This window comes from Malus domestica, chromosome 05 (genome assembly GCF_042453785.1).
Source record: "Malus domestica chromosome 05, GDT2T_hap1".
NCBI classification, from domain to species: Eukaryota; Viridiplantae; Streptophyta; class Magnoliopsida; order Rosales; family Rosaceae; genus Malus; species Malus domestica.
In genome coordinates, this window is record NC_091665.1 from 34,464,129 (window position 1) to 34,483,402 (window position 19,274).

Consider the following 19,274-nt stretch of genomic DNA (forward strand, 5'->3'; position numbering starts at 1 on the left):
ACAAAATCAGCGAAGACTTTGGTACAACAGAAAGTGTCAGGTTTTATGACCTTCGCTTGGTTGCTTCGGTCACTAGTGAGGATAAGTACGTAAATGAATAGAGACAGAGAAGCAAACACAGGATGTACGTGGTTCACCCAGATTGGCTACGTCCACGGAGTAGAGGAGTTCTTATTAGTAGTGAAGGGCTTACACAAGTACAAAGGATCAAGCTCTCAATTTAGTGAGTTCTTGTGAATGATTTAACACAAAATGGCATTAGCCCATATTATGGGGGAATGACCCCTATTTATAGAAAAACTTGTAGCTTTGTCACATTGACATGTGTCATGTTATGATTGGTTCTTGATGTCGACACGTGCTGCGCTCTGATTGGCTTCTAATCTTGACACGTGTCGAGTAGTGATTGGCCTCCTGGTCGGAGGGGAACTCTTCTGGGTCCTTGACAGTATAGCGTTGGCCGGTGCTCGGTAGTTTCGGGATTGGTCAAGTATGGTACAAACAACTTATATAACATTGCCTCCCGATTGAAGAAGTTATAGGAAAATCAAGAGACAAAATAAAGACGAAAATGTGTACGAAAATTATTTCCAAAATTTTATCGAGCCTCGACTAGTGAAATAGTGACTTCATTAGCTGAGCATGCTTTAGAAGAATGACCGACTTCGAGTTCACTCATATCCCTTTCACTGTAAAAACCAGGTTTTAGAGGTGGGGGCAATGCACCTTCACTACCCAACATTAGAACTGCGGCTGACATGCTCGGCTTGTCTTCTGGATTCCTCTGCACACACAAAAGACCCACATGAATCATTCTCACAACTTCATGCAGAGTGACGGAGTCCTCTATCGATGCATCAAGCAGTTCGAGAGGCCTGCCTTCTGTGTGTAGCATCCATGCCTAAAACACGAAAACTAGTGTACTTAGCAGAAGTAGTAGAGTCGAGCGATAAGAATTTTTAACTTGACATTTGATGCTGTTACACTCACATGTCCAAGAAGGTTGAGTTTGTGGTCTGGATGAGAGAATCCTCTATTTCTACTCCCACTCACTATCTCTAGCACCAGAACACCAAAGCTATAGACGTCGGACTTTATAGAGTAGAAACCATCAATTGCATATTCTGGGGACATGTAACCGCTGTAGATCAATGTGTCAAAAAACATTTTTATACGCAAAGAATCTAGACTTTCTAGTTTCTATTAGTGTTTTTTAAAATTCGTTAAAAAAGAGCTGTACAATTGTGTTTTAGGATACTTACTATGTTCCGACCACTTTCTTCGTTTCTGCTTTCGTTTCAATTCCTCCAAAGCTTCTAGCCAGGCCAAAGTCTGAGATTTTCGGGTTAAATTCACTGCCTAATAAAATGTTACTTGCTTTGAGATCTCTATGAATAACTCTCAATCTAGAATCTTGATGAAGATAGAGGAGCCCTCGAGCTATCCCATTAATAATTTCAAAGCGCTTCGCCCAGTCTAATAATATCCTTCTTGTTTGATTTGCAAAATATCATAATTCACAATTGTCAAAAAAATACATCATGCTAGGTTGCTAGCATAAGTGGACTAATCAAACTAAATGCAAGGTTTTTGAGTGGTCAAACCAAAAATAAAGAAGTCTAAGCTCTTGTTAGGCATGAACTCGTAGATCAGTATCATCTCGTCTTCTTGAATGCAACATCCAAGAAGTTTTACTAGATTCCTGTGCTGAAGTTTGGCAATATGTGTAACTTCATTCTTGAACTCGTTGAGTCCTTGTCTAGAATTTTTTGAAAGCCTTTTCACTGCGATTTCTTGTCCATCTTGCATCGTACCCTAAAATCCATCAGCGTATGTTATGACCAAAATTCATATTTTGTAGTTTGCACACTACTTGTATCCATCATTCCATATTCTGACCAGAAGTACATGTATCTATACAACTTCGAAACTATGAAGGACTATCTAGTTTTACCTTAAAGACAGATCCGAAACCGCCTTCACCAAGTTTGTTTTCAATTGAAAAGTTATTGGTTGCAGAAACTATAGTCATCAAGTCAAATAACGGTAATTCCAGATCCTCATTTTGGCTGCGTCCCAATTTTCCTACAAAGACGCAGTGACAAGTGAAAAAAAATCCCTATACAATTGAACTATGTAGTTTGGAAAGAAGAGGGGCACAATAATACAACCAACTTCCCACATTTTTGGTGCTGCTTCTTCCAAACATAAAACAACAGAGAAAGGCCCAGGATCAGCAATCCGGTAGACAACACAATAATGCTTATTATGATTCTCATTTTCTTTTCATTGGATTCAGAGTATTTAGCGTTGATCTTTGTATCGTCTTCATGATCTACAAATGATATTTTTGAAGACATAAAATCTATGAGTCGGAGAGTAATAAACAAATAAATAAAAATTGTATAATGTCTATCATCCAACTAATAGTTTCTAGTTTGTGAGACAATTCTAAAAGAAGATATTGCTAATTGTGTCAACATTCAAAGTTAAAACTGTTAGAATTAGTACAATGTTTCACTTCGTTATGTCTTGACTTTGTTTCGAGCATATGATTATGACTAAATGCATGGTCACCAAAAGGTGTTTTTTACATACCTTGTTCTGCTGCGGCCATTCTTATATAAATATCTTGCCCGTTTTCAGCAGTGTATCTTATATCAATTAGATCACCGTACCACAGCAAGCACCCAGTTCCTCCATCCCGGATATCCAAATTTGTATAAGCCGTGCAGGAGCAGTTCTTCATGCACAGCATCTCACATTCCTTGAGGTTCATACTTTTGTTATGCCATGATTGTTCTGTGCTAGGCAATTTCACCCCCGAGTACTTTTGGAACACATCTCCAGTGCAATTTAGAGAAGTCTTTCTCACACAGCCATGAGACCAATCCACCAAATCCCATTCTTTCGGGAACTTTGGTGTAAATCCTTTCAAACAACTACAAACCGGGGACTCTTCAATGTTACATGCACCATGTACACCACACAATGCATAGTTTACACAGTCATCAATTTTGGCTGATTGGTAAAGAACCCAACCTTTGGTTCTATCAATCCATGTGTAGCGCGCTGCACAAGTCCATCTGAAGTTAACACCACCCTCGAAAAGATTGAGCTGTTGTGAAGCTTGTAACTGTAGTACATTTCATCAGGCTCAGAAACAAAAATGTATGTGAATATAGGGTTTGGATTGAACTGAGGGCTTCCACTGAACCCTACTCCATTCCATGGTCCAGTCCGATATTTAATGACCGAACCTTCCCTCACAAATAATTCTGCATATCCTTTGGGACCAAGTTGAGATGTACGATTTCCTTGAGAAGGATCCTGAGGACTTTTCGACGATCTAAGATGCCAATTGAAGCCTGTAACTGTGTTCCTACCAAGCTTCATACCTGGTAAGAATGTATCGCCAGGGTAATCAAAACTTTGCCACAGAAGGTTCTCAGAGTCATCATCACTCATATCTATCACGATAAGATTACCCGAATCCAAAAGACGTGCCATTGGATTCTGTGCAGTTCTCGATGTGTTGGAGGACCAAATTGTGCTCATGTTGTGGTTGAGCACAAGTATTCCGGGGTTGGTGACCTTCAGAACGCCAGACAAATCAGTGAGGGGTGTGTCTCTGTTGGCAACCCATACAATGGTTTTAACAGAAATCTTCTTGTACCATATCCCCACGTACCGTCTATTAGAAGCATCAGGACTGTAAAATCCTAGCTCAAATGTTCCCCCAGTTGAAACTACAGTCTCACCGTCATCAGCTATGGAGAATACTGCTGCGAAGATGAGCAGCAAAGAAGAGTAGAAGAGAAGCAAGCACATCTTAGTTGAAGCTTTCAATGGTTTTTTCATTAAATTCATGGGAAGACAAATTGTCCCTCTACGCCCTTCTTACATGTATGATTTCGCATTGTTCAGTCATTTTCGACTGCAATATCGTGATTTCGCATTTTCATTAAATTCAAGGGAAATTGTTTTCAATCGGAAGTAGACATCGGACTCCGTCCAAGAATGATTTTGTCTCGGCCTCACAATTTCCCATGACAATTAAGTTTTTTCATACAGTAGCAAAATATCTAAATTAATATGTGGTCAATGATCATCCAATTCCCTCAGCTCAAAGGAAGCTTACATTAGCAAAATATCTAAATTAATATGTGGTCATCCAATTCCCGTGACAATTTACTCTTGGCCATTATTGGTGGAAAAATTAGACGAAGAGAGGAACCCCACGTTTGACGTTTGACGTTTGACTTGAATACACTGTTAAAGCAATAGCACAACAATTCTAATCATATAAAGAAAATCACAACATCTATAATACACAAGATTATATAAAGAAAGTTAGAAAAACTAGCAAACTTGGAGATTGAGGCTTGTATAAATACAATATCTTAAAGATAAAATTTTGTCCATACTCTTGTGCTTGTGATTCGGTAGGTGTCTCTCTCACATGATTCAACAATCTATAATCCAAAGTCAAAGCACTTCAATTTTTAGACTTTGGAGAAACTCAATTTATTCCGTACTCTCAAGACACGACTTAGAATTAAACAACAAAAAAAGAACATAGTGTACATGGAAATACTCTTTTGTCCAATACGTTCTAATTGACTCTCTATCTCATCTATATTATATATATATATATACACACACACATATAAAGGCAAGGGCCCATTGAATAGTATTTTTTGGTGTCAAAAGCTTCACAAAAAATAATTAGACAAAAATGCCTCTCAAATAAAAAACTTCAAAAGCAACCCAAAATAATGTATCAAATGTGGTAGGGGCATTTTCATCATTTTAACAATATTTTTTTAATAATTAATTTTTTTCTTATAGTTTTTTTTTATATAAATAATTAGTACATCACAATAGGCTAATAATAATGTAATTCAATCAATTGTTCATTAAATATTATTTTCTCTATTTTTAAATACGCTCAAAACATCTTAAGAGAAGTGTAATGCCAGTTATAAAAAAGGTATTTCGCACGCGGATAATAATGTGATTAAATTAGTTGTCAAATGATTTTTTTTTTTGAACAAATGATATTACCTGCATTAAGGGGAAGGGAGTGGGCGTAGCCTCACAATGGACTAACAATAATATGATTCAATAAGTTGTTTATTAAATATTATTTTCTCTATTCTTAATATAAATTCAACAGAGAGCGATTTTATTATATGGATTCAGCTGCTTTAATTGGTTTATGAAGGGTTTCTTCTAGCATGATCTAAGATTATAAATTTACTTCAAATATTTGACTTTGCTTTTGTCAATTTAAGCATATATGTTATACCCACCCCCACATTTTTTTAGCTATATTTCTATATTCCTCCTGAAACATGTTTAGGTCTATCAATTTAGTCTTTATTCTCATTTAGACCTAGCCATCTCTCTCTCTCTCTCTCTCTTTTTTCCTTTTGACCAATTCTTCCACTCTCTCTCTTTTCCTTTACATTTTTTTTCTCTCTCTCTACCCACCCACCACTATCAGACACTTCTTTACATTTTTTTATTAAAATGTACTTTTACTCTTTCACTCTCTTTCTTCTTCTTCATCCAACCTCACTATCCTTCTAACTCTCGAAACTCTCTCTCTAGCTCCATCAAAACCAGCCACCACCAGTGCTCGTTCCTTCACAAATTTAATCCCAAATCTTGATACTTTGAACCTTTGGGACATAGGGAACACGACTACAACTTTGCATGCAACATCAGAGCAACTCCGAGTGCTCTACCATTGAAGACCCGAGAGCTTTGAGCTCTCACCCTCAATCTCAGCCCTGTTATCCGCTTCATGTGCATGCATACCTTCCCCGAGGACGAACTCCGGCGAGTTTGTTGCTGTGGGTACACAAACCTCTTTGAATTCGAACCCAGGTAATTAATTACCTTCTTGTTTGTTGTTCAGTGTCGTGAGTGTGTATGCAGTACAGTGTATGTATGGTGTGGGCTGCGATGTGTGTGTGTGTTGTGCCGTGTGTGTGTGTGTGTTGTGCCGTGTGTGTGTGTGTGTTGTGCCGTGCCGTGTGTGTGTGCGTGTGCAATATGTGTGGTGCATGTGTATGTGTGTGTGTGTTGTGCCGTGTGAGTGTGTGTTTAAGTGTGTGTGAATGTGTGTGGTGCACGTGTATGTGGTGCACGTGTGTATGTGTTGTGCATGTGTGCATGTGTGATGTGCATGCATATGTGTGTGCTGGCGTGTGTGTATGTGTGTTGTGTGGGTTTAGGCTTAAGCTCAAACCACCCATTTGTTTCTAAACTATCTAAACCCAAAACCCAATAAGTCCTAACCCTATTTAAACTAAACCTAAACCCTAATCCGGATCCAAACCCAAGACCCATTTCCATTTCTTAAAATTCTATAGTTGGGTAGTTTGATAAATTGTACATTTTTTGTGCTTAGATGAAGTTGCTAATGGGGAAATTCTTAATCATTATCCGCACAACTCTACTGCTACGTGCTGAGGGACATGGAGCAGGCATTGGGCCAGAAGTTGGTAATCTCTGGCTACGGGAGCATAGATCATGGTGTTGGCATAGGGTCGGGAGTTATATTTATTCAGTGATCTTACTGGCAGCACACCGCACTTACGAGACGATCTATGAGACGATTAATATTTTGATTTCCGCGATGTTTTTCTGCGATATGTCTTTTGAGATGTTTTTGGCATGCTAGGGTTTTCAGTAAACCTATCACTTATTATGCTAGTAGTTTTCTTTATATAAATCGTAGGGATTAGTATCTTGATAACTATTTTATTATTATTGTATATATGAACTTGGTCCACTCACCTTTGTTTTGCGCCCCTATTCAGGTCTTAGAAACGAGGACTACGACACAACGTACGAGGCATTCCCCTACTAGTAGCAGTCTATCATACATTTGTGTGATATCTTGTAATGATCTTTCCTTTTGTGATCTTGAATTAGAACGTACTATGTACACTCTAGACATTTCCTTAAACTATGTTTATTACCTTTAGATTCTAATGATTATTCATGTATATTTCCTCCTAATCATTACTCTTGTATTCAATAAATGGATTTCGTCACCCTTGGGTGTCGACCAACACGTGCCTATCCGGGTATTCAGGGAATATCGGGGTCGAGACGTGTCAGATTGGTATAAGAGCAAGGTTAGGGTTTCTTTCCATCAATTTGGTAAATTTCAGCTATTTTAAATCTTGTTGTCCTTGTTAGAATCATGGCTAATCCTGGTGGGAATGTACCTCGACAACCTCGTTCTTTTATAATGGGAGGAATCCAGCAGTTTACATATGCATTAATGAATGCTCTTTCGGATCATAGGCCGAATCGGACGTATTTAGAAATCGCTAGAAGTCATGGAGTTACTGAGTTGAAATCTGTGGGAGATTGTGAAGAGGTTGAGTAGTGGTTAAAGAAAATGGAGGATACTCTGGAGGCTATGAAATGTCCACTAAATGAGTGGGCAAACACGACAAGTTATTTTATTCAGGGTAATGCTAGGAATTGGTGGAAATCAACGAAAGAATCTCGTCCACTTGGTTCTTGGATGACATGGGCTGCCTTCAGGAAATGTTTTATTACTTACTTTCTAAGCCCCGGTTACAGATTGAGAAAGAGGCAGGAGTATTTAGAGTTCAGACATGGTGACCTCATCATCACAGAATTTGACAGCACCTTCAGGCACTTGGCTAAGCATCATGATGGGACTTATGATAATCCACAAGCACAGATGGATCAGGCAATGCTTGCACTGAACCAAAAGTATCGTACACTGGTAACTGCTCAGAGACCTAGAACTTATGAAGAAGTAATCGAGATAAGTCTGAGTATAGAACAGTCTAAATGGAATATAGAGATGCAGGATTAACCTCAGATTTTGGGCCAGCCCTAGAGATAAAATAGACAGCGGAATTAGAATCAGATGAGTCGGAATTTCGGTCACGGAGTACCAGAGAATCAGTGGGCCCCTCCATTTCTGTAGGTCCCAAACATTCTTTTTCCTTTAAACGACCATGTCGGGGTTCAGGGTCGTCCAGTGAAAGCTCAGGCAACGAGTCGGTGAGACGATCTTTCGGTCATTTCACTTCGAGTTATCTGGTCTGTAATCAATGTGGGTTACGTCATCGAGGGAGTCGTGGGATAACTGTTGTAGTTTGTCACAGGTGCGGTGACATTGGGCATTTTGTTCGTGATTGTCCTTCAGCACCACCACATGGTGATTTTGCCTCTGGCTCAAGCTACAGTGAATATCAGACAATTCAGAATTTTGGTGCCAGACAGAGCTATGATGGCAATGGCAGTAGTAGTCGAAGTTATGGTAGCAGTAATAATCAGAACTACAGGGGTAACAGAGGTATGCAGTTTGGTGGCAGATGTAGCCAAAGTTTTAGAGGAAATGACAGCCGGAGTGCTCAGTTTTCGACCCAGCAGCAGGCTGGAACATCTTATGGTAACAGTAATCAGGGGAACAGAGCATGACGTGGTTCCATAGGTCGTGGCAATCGGAACAATAATGCGGGATATCAGGTTCATGGACGTATAAACGCCATGACTCAGCAGGAGGCTGATCAAGATCCTCGAGTTATCACCAGTACGTTACCTGTCTGTAATACTTGGGCTAGAGTTTTAATTGATTTGGGTGCTACATAATCTTTTGTTTCTTCATCTTTTGCTCGGGTTATACATTCTCAACCTCAGCCACTAGGTTTTGATAGGCTGATTCAAATGCCACGTGGTGAATTGTTTTGTGCTCACTAGCAATATCGGAATTGTCCAGTTATTGTGGAATGGGAAAACTTAGAGATTGATTTAATTCCTTTTAAACTAGCGGAGTTTGATATCATTCTGGGAATAGATTGGCTATCTAAGCACTGAGCGAATGTCGCATGTTGGGAGAAAATTGTGATGTTCAATCGGCCAAGACTTCCAGCAGTTACATTTATGAGTGAGTGACATGTCATCCCCAATAGTATTATTTCTGCTATTCGAGCAACTAGGTTGTTGAATAAGGGTTGTGTGAGGTTTTTAGCCCACGTAGTTGTGAATGATGAACCTTTTTTACGTCCAGAAGAGGTGCCAGTTGTAAGGAACTTCATTGATGTGTTTTCGGATGATTTACCAAGGTTGCCCCCTGCGAGGGAAATTGAGTTTACTATCGATTTACTCCCAGGTACAAATCCTATTTCCTTGGCACCTTATCGAATGGCACCAGCGGAGTTGAGAGAATTGAAGATCCAACTCCAGGAATTAGTAGACAAAGCTTGCGTAACATTCTCTTGGCAAATTCAAGTTTATGGAATGATCTCTTGGATCCCAAGTCCATGGATGGGTTGTTGCAGTAGAAAGAAAAAAAGCAGCCATGGAAATGCTAGTCCTATACAGCATAAGCAATTATAGAGGGGCAAATGACGCCTTTTTGAATAAAAAACATTCAATTAGATATGTGATTTTATTAAGGGAGTGGGTGTAAAGATAATTTTACATTTTGAATTGGGTTTGAAAGGGTAGTTTAGGTAATAAATTTGGGTTTAAAGAGATATTAATTCTTTAATAAAAAACAATATGGGTGAAGATGGTAAGTTGGGTGTAGAAAGAGATTAGATGTATTCAAATAAAATTTCCCTTAATTTTTTAACACACATATCCCATCATTTACATAGTGACACGTGGTGTACCACCTCATGTGCCGGTCACACTGATAAATTTCTTCTACTTGGACATGTCTTTCCGTGTCTCATACTGGAGAAATTTATGTAAGAGGTAGCTAGTGTTATTCACATGTTTATTTTTATCTTTCAATCACCTTTGTTAATATTTGGCCTTGATTTTCTCCAATTTACTTCATCTGAGGAGCGAATATTGAAAGAATGTGTGGGAAGTAAAAATGAGTTTGTAGATAGTATAACCCTCTTTTTTATATATAATTGTTATTTGGGGGTTTTAATCTGTTTTGGGGAATTCAACAAAACCGTCATAAAACTTATTTTCATAGAACTTTTGTTGTTTTGTAAAATTTTTCAGAATTCATTTAAAACAGTTTCGAAAATGTTCCAATTGATGAAACTTTGTTCTAGCCACTACTAAAATATGTTAGATATTTTCTCTGTTGATTTTTTTCGCCTTAAAAATGAACAATGTTTGGCCACTCAAGAACGAAAATGCCTCATAAACAGTTCGTAATACTTTTGTCAATTCCTACCATATGTTTTTATATGGCTCAATGACTAAACAATATCATTTTTTTTTGCTGAAAAATCATCTTTACGAATCGATTTATAATATGACAGTTCAAATCATATTCACAAACTTTTGTGAATTGGCCTAGAGAGTGTAGCCTTGTGACAATGACTTATATAACATTGCCATCCAATTGAAGAAGTTATAGGAAAATCAAGAGACAAAATGAAGACGAAAGTGTGTACGAAAATCATTTCCAAAATTTTATCGAGCCTCAACTAGTGAAATAGTGACTTCATTAGCTGAGCATGCTTTAGAATAATGACCGGCTTCGAGTTCAGTCAGATCCCTTTCACTGTAAAAACCAGGTTTTAGAGGTGGGGGCAATGCACCTCTAAAACCTGGTTTTTAGAGGTTCAATTGGCAGAATAGCATATGTACATCCTGCATCAGGTGAATTATATTATTTAAGAATGCTTTTGAATTTAAAAACAGGTGCATTAGATTTTGATGATATCAAAATTGTTAATGGTGTTGTCCATTCTTCATATCAAGTAGCATGTAAATCATTAGGATTATTAGGTGATGATAAAGAATGGTTATAAGCTTTAGCAACTGTTGTACATGTTGCATTGTCTACTCAATTGAGACAATTGTTTGTTACAATACTTTTATATTGTGATGTTGCAAATCCTCAAATTCTTTTTAACACTCATTGGAAAAACATGTATGATGATATCTTATACAAACTACGAAAAACTTTTGGAATTCCTGATATGATTGTACCAGAGAATGAACTAAAAAATTCTGTCTTATTTGAATTAGAATTACTTTTTAACAATGCTTCTACCTCTTTGGTTAAATATAATTTGCCATTGCCTGATGAAAAAAAATGTTGGAAATAAAAAATAAACTTTTAAGAGAGGAGCTAAATTATGATTATGAAGAATTGTCCAAAAAACATGAAATTTTAAAGTCACAACTTAATCAAGATAAAAAATATGTGTATAATTCTGTTATAGATGCTGTAAATACAAAAAAAAGGAGGATTATTTTTTGTATATGGTCATGGTGGTACTGGAAAAACTTTTTTATGGGATACAATTATTAGTAAACTTAGATCTGAAGGTAAAATTGTTTTGGCTGTAGCATCATCAAGAATAGCATCTCTGTTATTACCAAGTGGTCGAACAGCTCATTCCAGATTTAAAATTCCGTTGGTTCTTACTGATGCCTCAATTTGCCCAATAAAAAAGAAAACTCATCTTGCTGAATTAATTGAAAAAACAGATTTGATTATATGGGATGAAACACCTATGAATCATAAATATTGTTTTGAAGCATTGGATAAATCGTTATGTGACATTTTATCACATTTACACGCTCCAAATAACAATGTTCCATTTGGCGGTAAACCTCTTTTATTAGGTGGTGATTTCTGACAAATATTACCTGTTATTCCTGGAGCAAGCAAAGAAGATATAATAAATGCTACTTTAAATAGCTCTTATTTATGATCACATTTTAAAAAATTTCATTTAAAAGAGAATATGAGACTATTAAGAAATGATTTAAGTATTGATGAGAAAAATAAAATCAAAGATTTTGCACATTGGATTTTACAAATAGGTGATGGACAAATTCATGACATAATAAATGATTCAAATGATGCAGACTCATCTTTTATTCAAATACCTGAAGATTTAATAATTCATTCTTCTACAGATCCAATTTCTTCAATTTTTCTGGCAACTTATCCTGATTTTGAAAATTCTTTTGACAATGCATATCTAAGAGAGCGAGCTATTGTAACACCTCAAAACACAACTGTATCAGATGTGAATAATTATATAATTAATTTAGTACCTGGAGAACAACATGCATTTTTAAGTTATGATTCTTTGTGTTCTTCAAATGGTAATGTTGAAAATCTTGAAACAATGTATCCTACAGAGTTTTTAAACAAACTTGAATTCACTGGTTTCCCTGCACATAACTTGATTTTAAAAATTGGGATGCCAATTATGTTGTTACGAATTTTAAATCAGCCTCTTGGTTTATGTAATGGAACTAGATTGGTCGTTACACAATTATTTAATAGAATTATTGAAGCTAAAATACTTGCTGGAACCAATATCGGTCACAAGGTTTTCATACCAAGGATCACTCTTGCAGCAACCGAAAGCAAATGGCCTTTTATTTTTAAAAGACGACAATTTCCAGTTAGACCATGTTATGCAATGACGATTAATAAAAATCAAGGACAATCATTGAAGCAAGTTGGATTGTATCTCCCAGAACCTGTTTTTACCCATGGTCAATTGTATGTTGCATTATCTAGAATCACATCAAGAGAAGGTCTGAAAATTTTGATAGAAAATGGAGAGAACAATTCAAACAATTATACTACAAATATAGTATTTAAAGATGTGCTACAAAATTTAGAATCAAGTTTTTAACTTCATAAATGGATAGATCATAAATAAATATGTTCCTGTCCTGTTAAAAAAGGGATTGTTGTGCTACCATTGTTCCATCCAACAGTGTTGCGGTACGGTACCATCTGTTTTTAATCTCTTTTCTTCTTTCTTTCACTTTTTCTTTTCATTATCTATTGATTTATTAATTGAAAATTGAAAATCCATTTTCCTGATACGCAGATCATCATACCATTATCTTTCGTTTGTGTCCCGGATGGCTCATACCTCATTGGCTCAATGTACGTTTCTTCTTTCACTTTCATTACTTTTTCTTCTTTGTTTATAACTCTGCTTTTCATTTTTGTTCAAAGAGAACATAAAAAATTCAACGTTTCGTAGTTGGGCAGGTTTATTTTAAGCAGGAGTCACTCACCAAGACATTGCAAGGCACAAGGGTACTATTCGGACTCGGGATATGTAGGTATATATTGATTTCATTTCTGTTGTATTGGTTGAAGCGTTGTTAACAGTACTAGAGTTGTTAAATTTGTCCACCATATATATTCACCAAATTATGTCTCAATGTTGTTGTTGCTGTTACTCGGTAATGGGGTTTCTTAAGGTAGACTTTTATCAAGTTCGAATTTTCCAATTTTCTTTCTGCAAATTATTTTTTAATTATTTTTTGTTTTAGGAACTGCAATTGTATAATTGGATAAGAAAACTAGAAAATATGTTCGATTAGAACAAATAATTGTAATCATATCTTTAATTTATTTTTGGATTCTATCTTAGTATCATGTTGAGTGTTAGTCTTATCTTTAAACTTTATGATGTTGAGTTTGTTTAAACTCTAATCGTAATTGTAGGTTGATTTGGACCTGGGCAACTATGAACACTTCCTAGATGTGACTCTTACTAGGGATAACAACATGACCACTGGCAAGATATATCAGGTGCTTCTAACTCGATTTTGACTTCCTTTGCGGTGTGTATCATTTCCGAATTTTGACTTCAAACTGTATCTTACTTATAGTTTTTAGTTTTTGAGAAAGATGTAAATGTAATAACTGAGGTTTGTAATAGGGAGGGAGACACCATCAGTTGCTGGAATCATTAACCCAGGTTCTGAGGGATTTCAGAAGCTATTTTTCGGTCAAGATGAAGTCGCCATACCAGTGCACTCAAAGTAATTCGCCATTTTCTCATCCTCTTCCTAGATTTCGTCTTTCGTGGCTGCAAGCCACCTTTTGTATAGTTATGTATATGCATGTATGCTTGGTTAATTTTAATTTTCCATATCCAATATGTTCAAATCATGTTATTAGTTAGATTATTATTCTTTATCTGTTGTTTCGAGATTGTCTGACCCTTGGGTTGATAACTGTTGCAGCATTGAAGCATCATGCGCCGCACATCCTACTGCTGATGTTTTAATCAACTTTGCTTCATACAGAAGGGCAGTGATTATTCTATGAGTAGTGTTTTGGAGTGCGAAACTTTTATGGTTGTACCTAACGATGAATGTATGTTGATATATGTGCAATGCTGCTGCTTCTTCCATGGCTGCTCTCAAGCAACCAACCATTAGAGTTGTGGCAATTGATCGCATGTGCACGGGCAAACAACAAGGTTGCACAATTGATGCAAAGTCATCTTAATTTCACTAACCTGGGAAAATGAACTGGCAATACTAACTTTAATTATCGTATCTTTTGCAGGTTGTCATTGGCCCAGCTACTGTTGGAGATTGGTGACACTGCTGGAACAATTGATAATATTATTCACTGCAAGCTATACAGGACTGGATCTGTTGGTTTTGTCTCCAAATCTGTATGTAGCTAATCCAATATCTTGAACTTCAGATAATTTGGTTATTCATAAGACTTTCATGATGTATATACCTTAAACGTTTAGCGTATTGAAATTGAGTTCATTCATTTCTGTCCTGTGCCCTTATGTTGGCAAAACTGTCCAGGTGATGGTACAAAATCACAATGTTCATATGTCCTACCTTTTCTTTTTAGCTTCACTTGCTTGAACACTGATGACTAGCTTTCTTCCGTGATTTGAGTCCATTTAGGTGGTTCCACACATAATTGATGTCATCAAGACATGGGTCGGATTTGTTTCAGTCATTTCCGTCGATGGAAAAGAGGGCCCTGCAAATGTTTATGCAGATCATTAGGAGCTTAATTTATTAGTATTTATGTAGAAATAGAAATAATTATAAACGAAACCTTCTTATCAGGCATGACCTTTCTTTTGATGTTTGTTTGATTTTCTTTTGTTGGTTGTGTTTTGCAACTCATCAAGAACAGTAAACAAGTGAAAGGTATAAGCTCTCCATAATAGGGTAGCCTTCTATTCATTTAAAAATCATCCGTATGGTAGTTGGTAGATTTTTTCTATTTGAGATTTCTTATTGTTGTGCTAGCCAGAGCTGTGTTGTGATTTCTTTTGCTATTTGATATACATTCTTTACATACAATTTAATATGTCCATATATGCTCTCGAAAATTGATAAACTATATATTTTGGTTCTGCATCTTTGTAACAGAATGGACAGCCTCCCGTGGTTTACAAGCTTTTAAACCACCAAAAAAGATAAGGGTCTCTGTGTGTAAAGTATGGAGAAGTTAAGGCAGGTGAATTTCAAAAACTCATGTTTGTACAAGCTGTTATAATTTGAACAAGTAACAACTATATATCTTATGCAAATACTTGGTACATGTTTTATAAATTCTACACACAATTCTTACAACATATTTGTTCCCTTATGTAACATTTATATACAATACTTACAATATATTTGACATTCCCGCAGCAACGTACGGGCAAACTTCCTAGTACATTCTAAATCCGACGTACCAGATTAGAAATTGCAGGGGTATTTGGGTCATTCTCAGTTTGGGAGAGTGGTGGTGTGCTTGGGTTCGATGGGATGGAGGGATTAGGTGAGGGATGTGCCAGTGTTGCAGAGGATGAGGGAGGAAATTGATAGAGGTTATCACTGACCCGATTGAGTGAGGGATTTTGTGAGGATTCCATTAACTTGATTGATTGAGGATGGTCTGACATTCGGTAAGGCAAAAACAGAAAGAGAGAGGCGGCTTGCAGAGGTAGAGAGAGAGGGAGGGGTGGGGGCACTGAACAGGAGCGAGCAAGGTGTTTTGATGCCTTATTTTGGCGGTGAAAGGAAGGGTCATCTGTAGAGAGAGAGGTTTCCTTTCGTGCACATTATTCGATCCGTTTCAATCGCTTCGACAGCAAGCCGCCGCCGCCATCACCATCTAGAACAAAAAATAAACACCCGCCACTTCTTTTCAGCAGTCGTCTCCGGCGATCCATTCAAATCTCCAATCGAAACAGGTATTTACTTCCGATTCCATTGATTTCAGATCGTTCAAATTTTCATCATAATTCGCAATCAATCTCCCAAATTTGTTGGATTTAGGGCTTTGTATTTGAATTATTGCTGAAATTTTGTGATGGGTTGAATGCAGAGAGAAACTTAGGGAAAGATGAGCGACGTATTCGAAGGGTACGAGCGCCACTACAGTGAGCTCTCCGCCAACCTCACCAAAAGATGGACGGTAGCTAGTGCTCTCAATAGAGACCAATTTTTTTTCTCACTTTTCCTTATTTATTTATTTATTTTTGTGAATATCATATATACATGTAGTTGCGTCATATTTTGGATGATTTATGTTGTATTCAGTTGTGCTGGTGTCCTCTTCAACGTTTACTTTTGTCTCGAAATCTTCCGTTCTAGCAAAACCCCCAAATCTTTGGTTCTCTCTAACTTTCTCTTTACTTTTTTTTTTTAGTTGATGTGGAATCTCGCGCCGATGGATCCCCTCGATTTGAAAAGGTATACTATTGCTACTTCATTTTGCAGCTTTATTATTTTCATTTGATTTTTATAATTTTTTGTATTTTACTTGCATTTAATTTGTTGGGATCTATTGAATTCGGCTGCTTGAGTAATTAGGGATTTGGTTCCTTGAGTGTCCTTAGGAGTAGCAGATTGAATCGATGAGATCAACGGCTTTGCCGTCTAGGATTTCGAAGTTGTTGCCGGATTTCCGAAGAATTTCCAGCCCAGTTTGTGCGCGGCCTGACTTCAGATCATAGTGAAATGAGTTTTATTCAACTCAGGTATTGTATTTGAGTTTTGATTTTGGATTTTTGTTAATTTGGACGACACCCTAACAGTTTGGTTTTGCGGTGAGTTGTGGTGCTTTGTCAGGGCTTTCCCAGCTAAAAGGGGATTTTACGTTTTGTCTCCTCAGTTGATAAATCTGAGATTTGGCAGTAGCTAGAACGCCACTGTTACTTTTTGGGTATGTTTTCCGTCCTACTTTTTCCCAATTTGAATATGTATTCATAGTTGTCGGTTTAAAACGTATCTGTAGTTTTTGGGAAGAGATGGTGAATGATGGTATATGTTCCTTGCATGTTAGAAGCATTTCAGGGTTTTATTTCATCTTATCTACATGATTACTTGCCACCACCTCCACTGTTTCCTGTATTTTCTTGATTTTTTTTTCCTGAACCAGATCTATCTGATTGGTCTAATTCTTAACTTCTTGTGGTTTAGTCTTAGATTTTGAATATTGAGAAATTTAGATCTTCATGTGATTTACCATGCAGGATATTGAGTCTGTATGACATCAATGAGGATGACATTGATGGTGTCACTGATCGTTCTCAGCTTTCAACAGTAACACAACCATCTCCACTCCATATGTAGCTACCCATATTAGAGTCGCCAAAAGTTTGTTCTCCATTCTGTTTATTTGTGATATTCATGTAATTTCAAATCCAGCATATGGACATTAGATGCTAATAATTGTGTTGCGTTTATCTAGAACCTCCAAGGTGTTTAGTGCTCCTGCCTCCACCTTTCTGGAGTTGTTATTGTGTCTACTTAGTTTGCCTGAGTCGGCATGAAATATCTTAGTTATATCTTTATGATATTAAAGTGAGCTTGTTTATGTGTGTTCAATTAGGTCTAGGTTTCTTCTTTATATAATGCGGTCGTAGCCTTCATTGAAATTTCTAAACTTTTTGAGATGTGAGATATCTCAATAAAAATAATGCTAATCATATAACGTGTAATTTAGTAGAACACTATTGATATTGTTGGTTGAGTTGCGAGCATTCTGTTTTCCTCTTCTAGAATTGTGACTCTAGGAGCTTTTTATGATTCACCGTTTCTGTTTTGCTTCTGTGATGATATTGGAGTGTGCTATATTGATATATGATGAACTGATGGTTACAGAACACACACGCACACTCACCAGTCATCACGTACTCTGGGGTTGCATAACCATAGATTCTCATGACTCACGTCGAAACATGAGTTTTATCACCCTCAGGACCATCTTTCCCAAGTTCGAAATCCAAAAGCTTGGCATTGTAATCCTAAAATAACTCATTCATTTAACACATGAAAATTATGCATTTTCATAATTAAAGTTTTAAATTGTCATCATTCTGTTCAAATGCACCATTTCCTTTTTGTTTCCCTTCTCTCATCTTGCAAGCACTCATGGTGTCCATTTCCTTTTAATTTCGGTTAATGCAGGTTTTGAAATTTGTGATGATCATTTTCAAATTTCTATAAATTTTGAGAGAAAAAGGCATGTGAAAAAGCACATTAGTCTCTAGGTGTAAATCACATTAGTCTAATTATGGCTAGGATAAAAAACCATGTCATAAACTGTGGCTTGGTTACACTGCAATTTCAATTTAGGATTTGAATTTATTTACAAAATTACGATCCTTTTTAAAATTTAGTTAAAATTTAGAAAAGAGCATGTTAAAAGACCAATTTTCTTTACAGGAACTTGAATAAAATGTAGGCCATGAGTGTAAACCAACCAGCAAAGATTATGGTGATTCGCTAATTTAAACATAAACCAGCTTTGAGAGTCATGCTCACCCATTGTCGGTTTTCCTTGCAAGCATATTTCCTACCCAAAGTTTCCCAAACTGTGTTCTCAAACCGCTGCATCAGCATTTCTTTCCAACTTCTAATGGTCTTTGGTGCTAGAACATCTTCTAACTTCATTCTAAAAAAAATTGATTCATAAGTAAAGACACCTAAAAACAGCTAAGTAAACAGTTTAAACAAGAAGCAATTCAGAAGTAGAACCAAATAAGCCACGGTCCAACTTTCACACACCCTCCGGCGTAATTTAATATCAGAAAATGGGATATTAGGGTGCTGGAAAAATGGGAAAGAGAGCATGGAAGACAAATTTAGGATTAGAGATACGAAAACTAATCAAAAGATTATGACAGAGGAATGGGTTGGGCTAATTTGGTTTTTTTTTTTTTTTTTTTTTTTTGCTGTGGTTGCCAAGTCAGCTTGAAAGAGAGCAATAACCAAATTATTCGAAGATAGGTTCTCTACATAACTTGGTTCATGCATGTAGCTGATCTCCTCCATGTAGAATAAACATCCTTTAGTCAAGTTGGACACTTTTCCATATAATGTTTGGTTCAGGGATCCTTATACAAACATAATATTCTTATGTATTTCAATCAGACTTGACCCTGTTCTGTTTCTTTAGTTTCGTATGGAAACAGACCACCTGTCTTTTTTTTTTTTTTGCCTTTCAACAGTTGTGGTTCCAAATTTAGCTACTCGAACAAGTTCTT

General features: G+C 36.7%; 2 long non-coding RNA genes and 1 pseudogene across 2 annotated transcripts; 2 read left to right on the forward strand and 1 right to left on the reverse strand.

Annotated features, from left to right (window-relative positions):
* Positions 1-506: 506 nt before the first annotated feature.
* On the reverse strand, positions 507-4,015 carry LOC108173455 (G-type lectin S-receptor-like serine/threonine-protein kinase At4g27290; annotated as a pseudogene).
* An 8,958-nt stretch (positions 4,016-12,973) lies between these two features.
* LOC108171613 (uncharacterized) lies at positions 12,974-15,296 on the forward strand. The gene is made up of 6 exons (XR_011580682.1): positions 12,974-13,083; positions 13,472-13,558; positions 13,689-13,791; positions 13,996-14,234; positions 14,324-14,435; positions 15,163-15,296. It is a non-coding gene; the product is annotated as an uncharacterized lncRNA (long non-coding RNA).
* A 133-nt stretch (positions 15,297-15,429) lies between these two features.
* Positions 15,430-17,602, forward strand: LOC108173057 (uncharacterized). The gene is made up of 5 exons (XR_011580681.1): positions 15,430-15,974; positions 16,109-16,198; positions 16,433-16,476; positions 16,623-16,948; positions 17,259-17,602. It is a non-coding gene; the product is annotated as an uncharacterized lncRNA (long non-coding RNA).
* Positions 17,603-19,274: the final 1,672 nt, after the last annotated feature.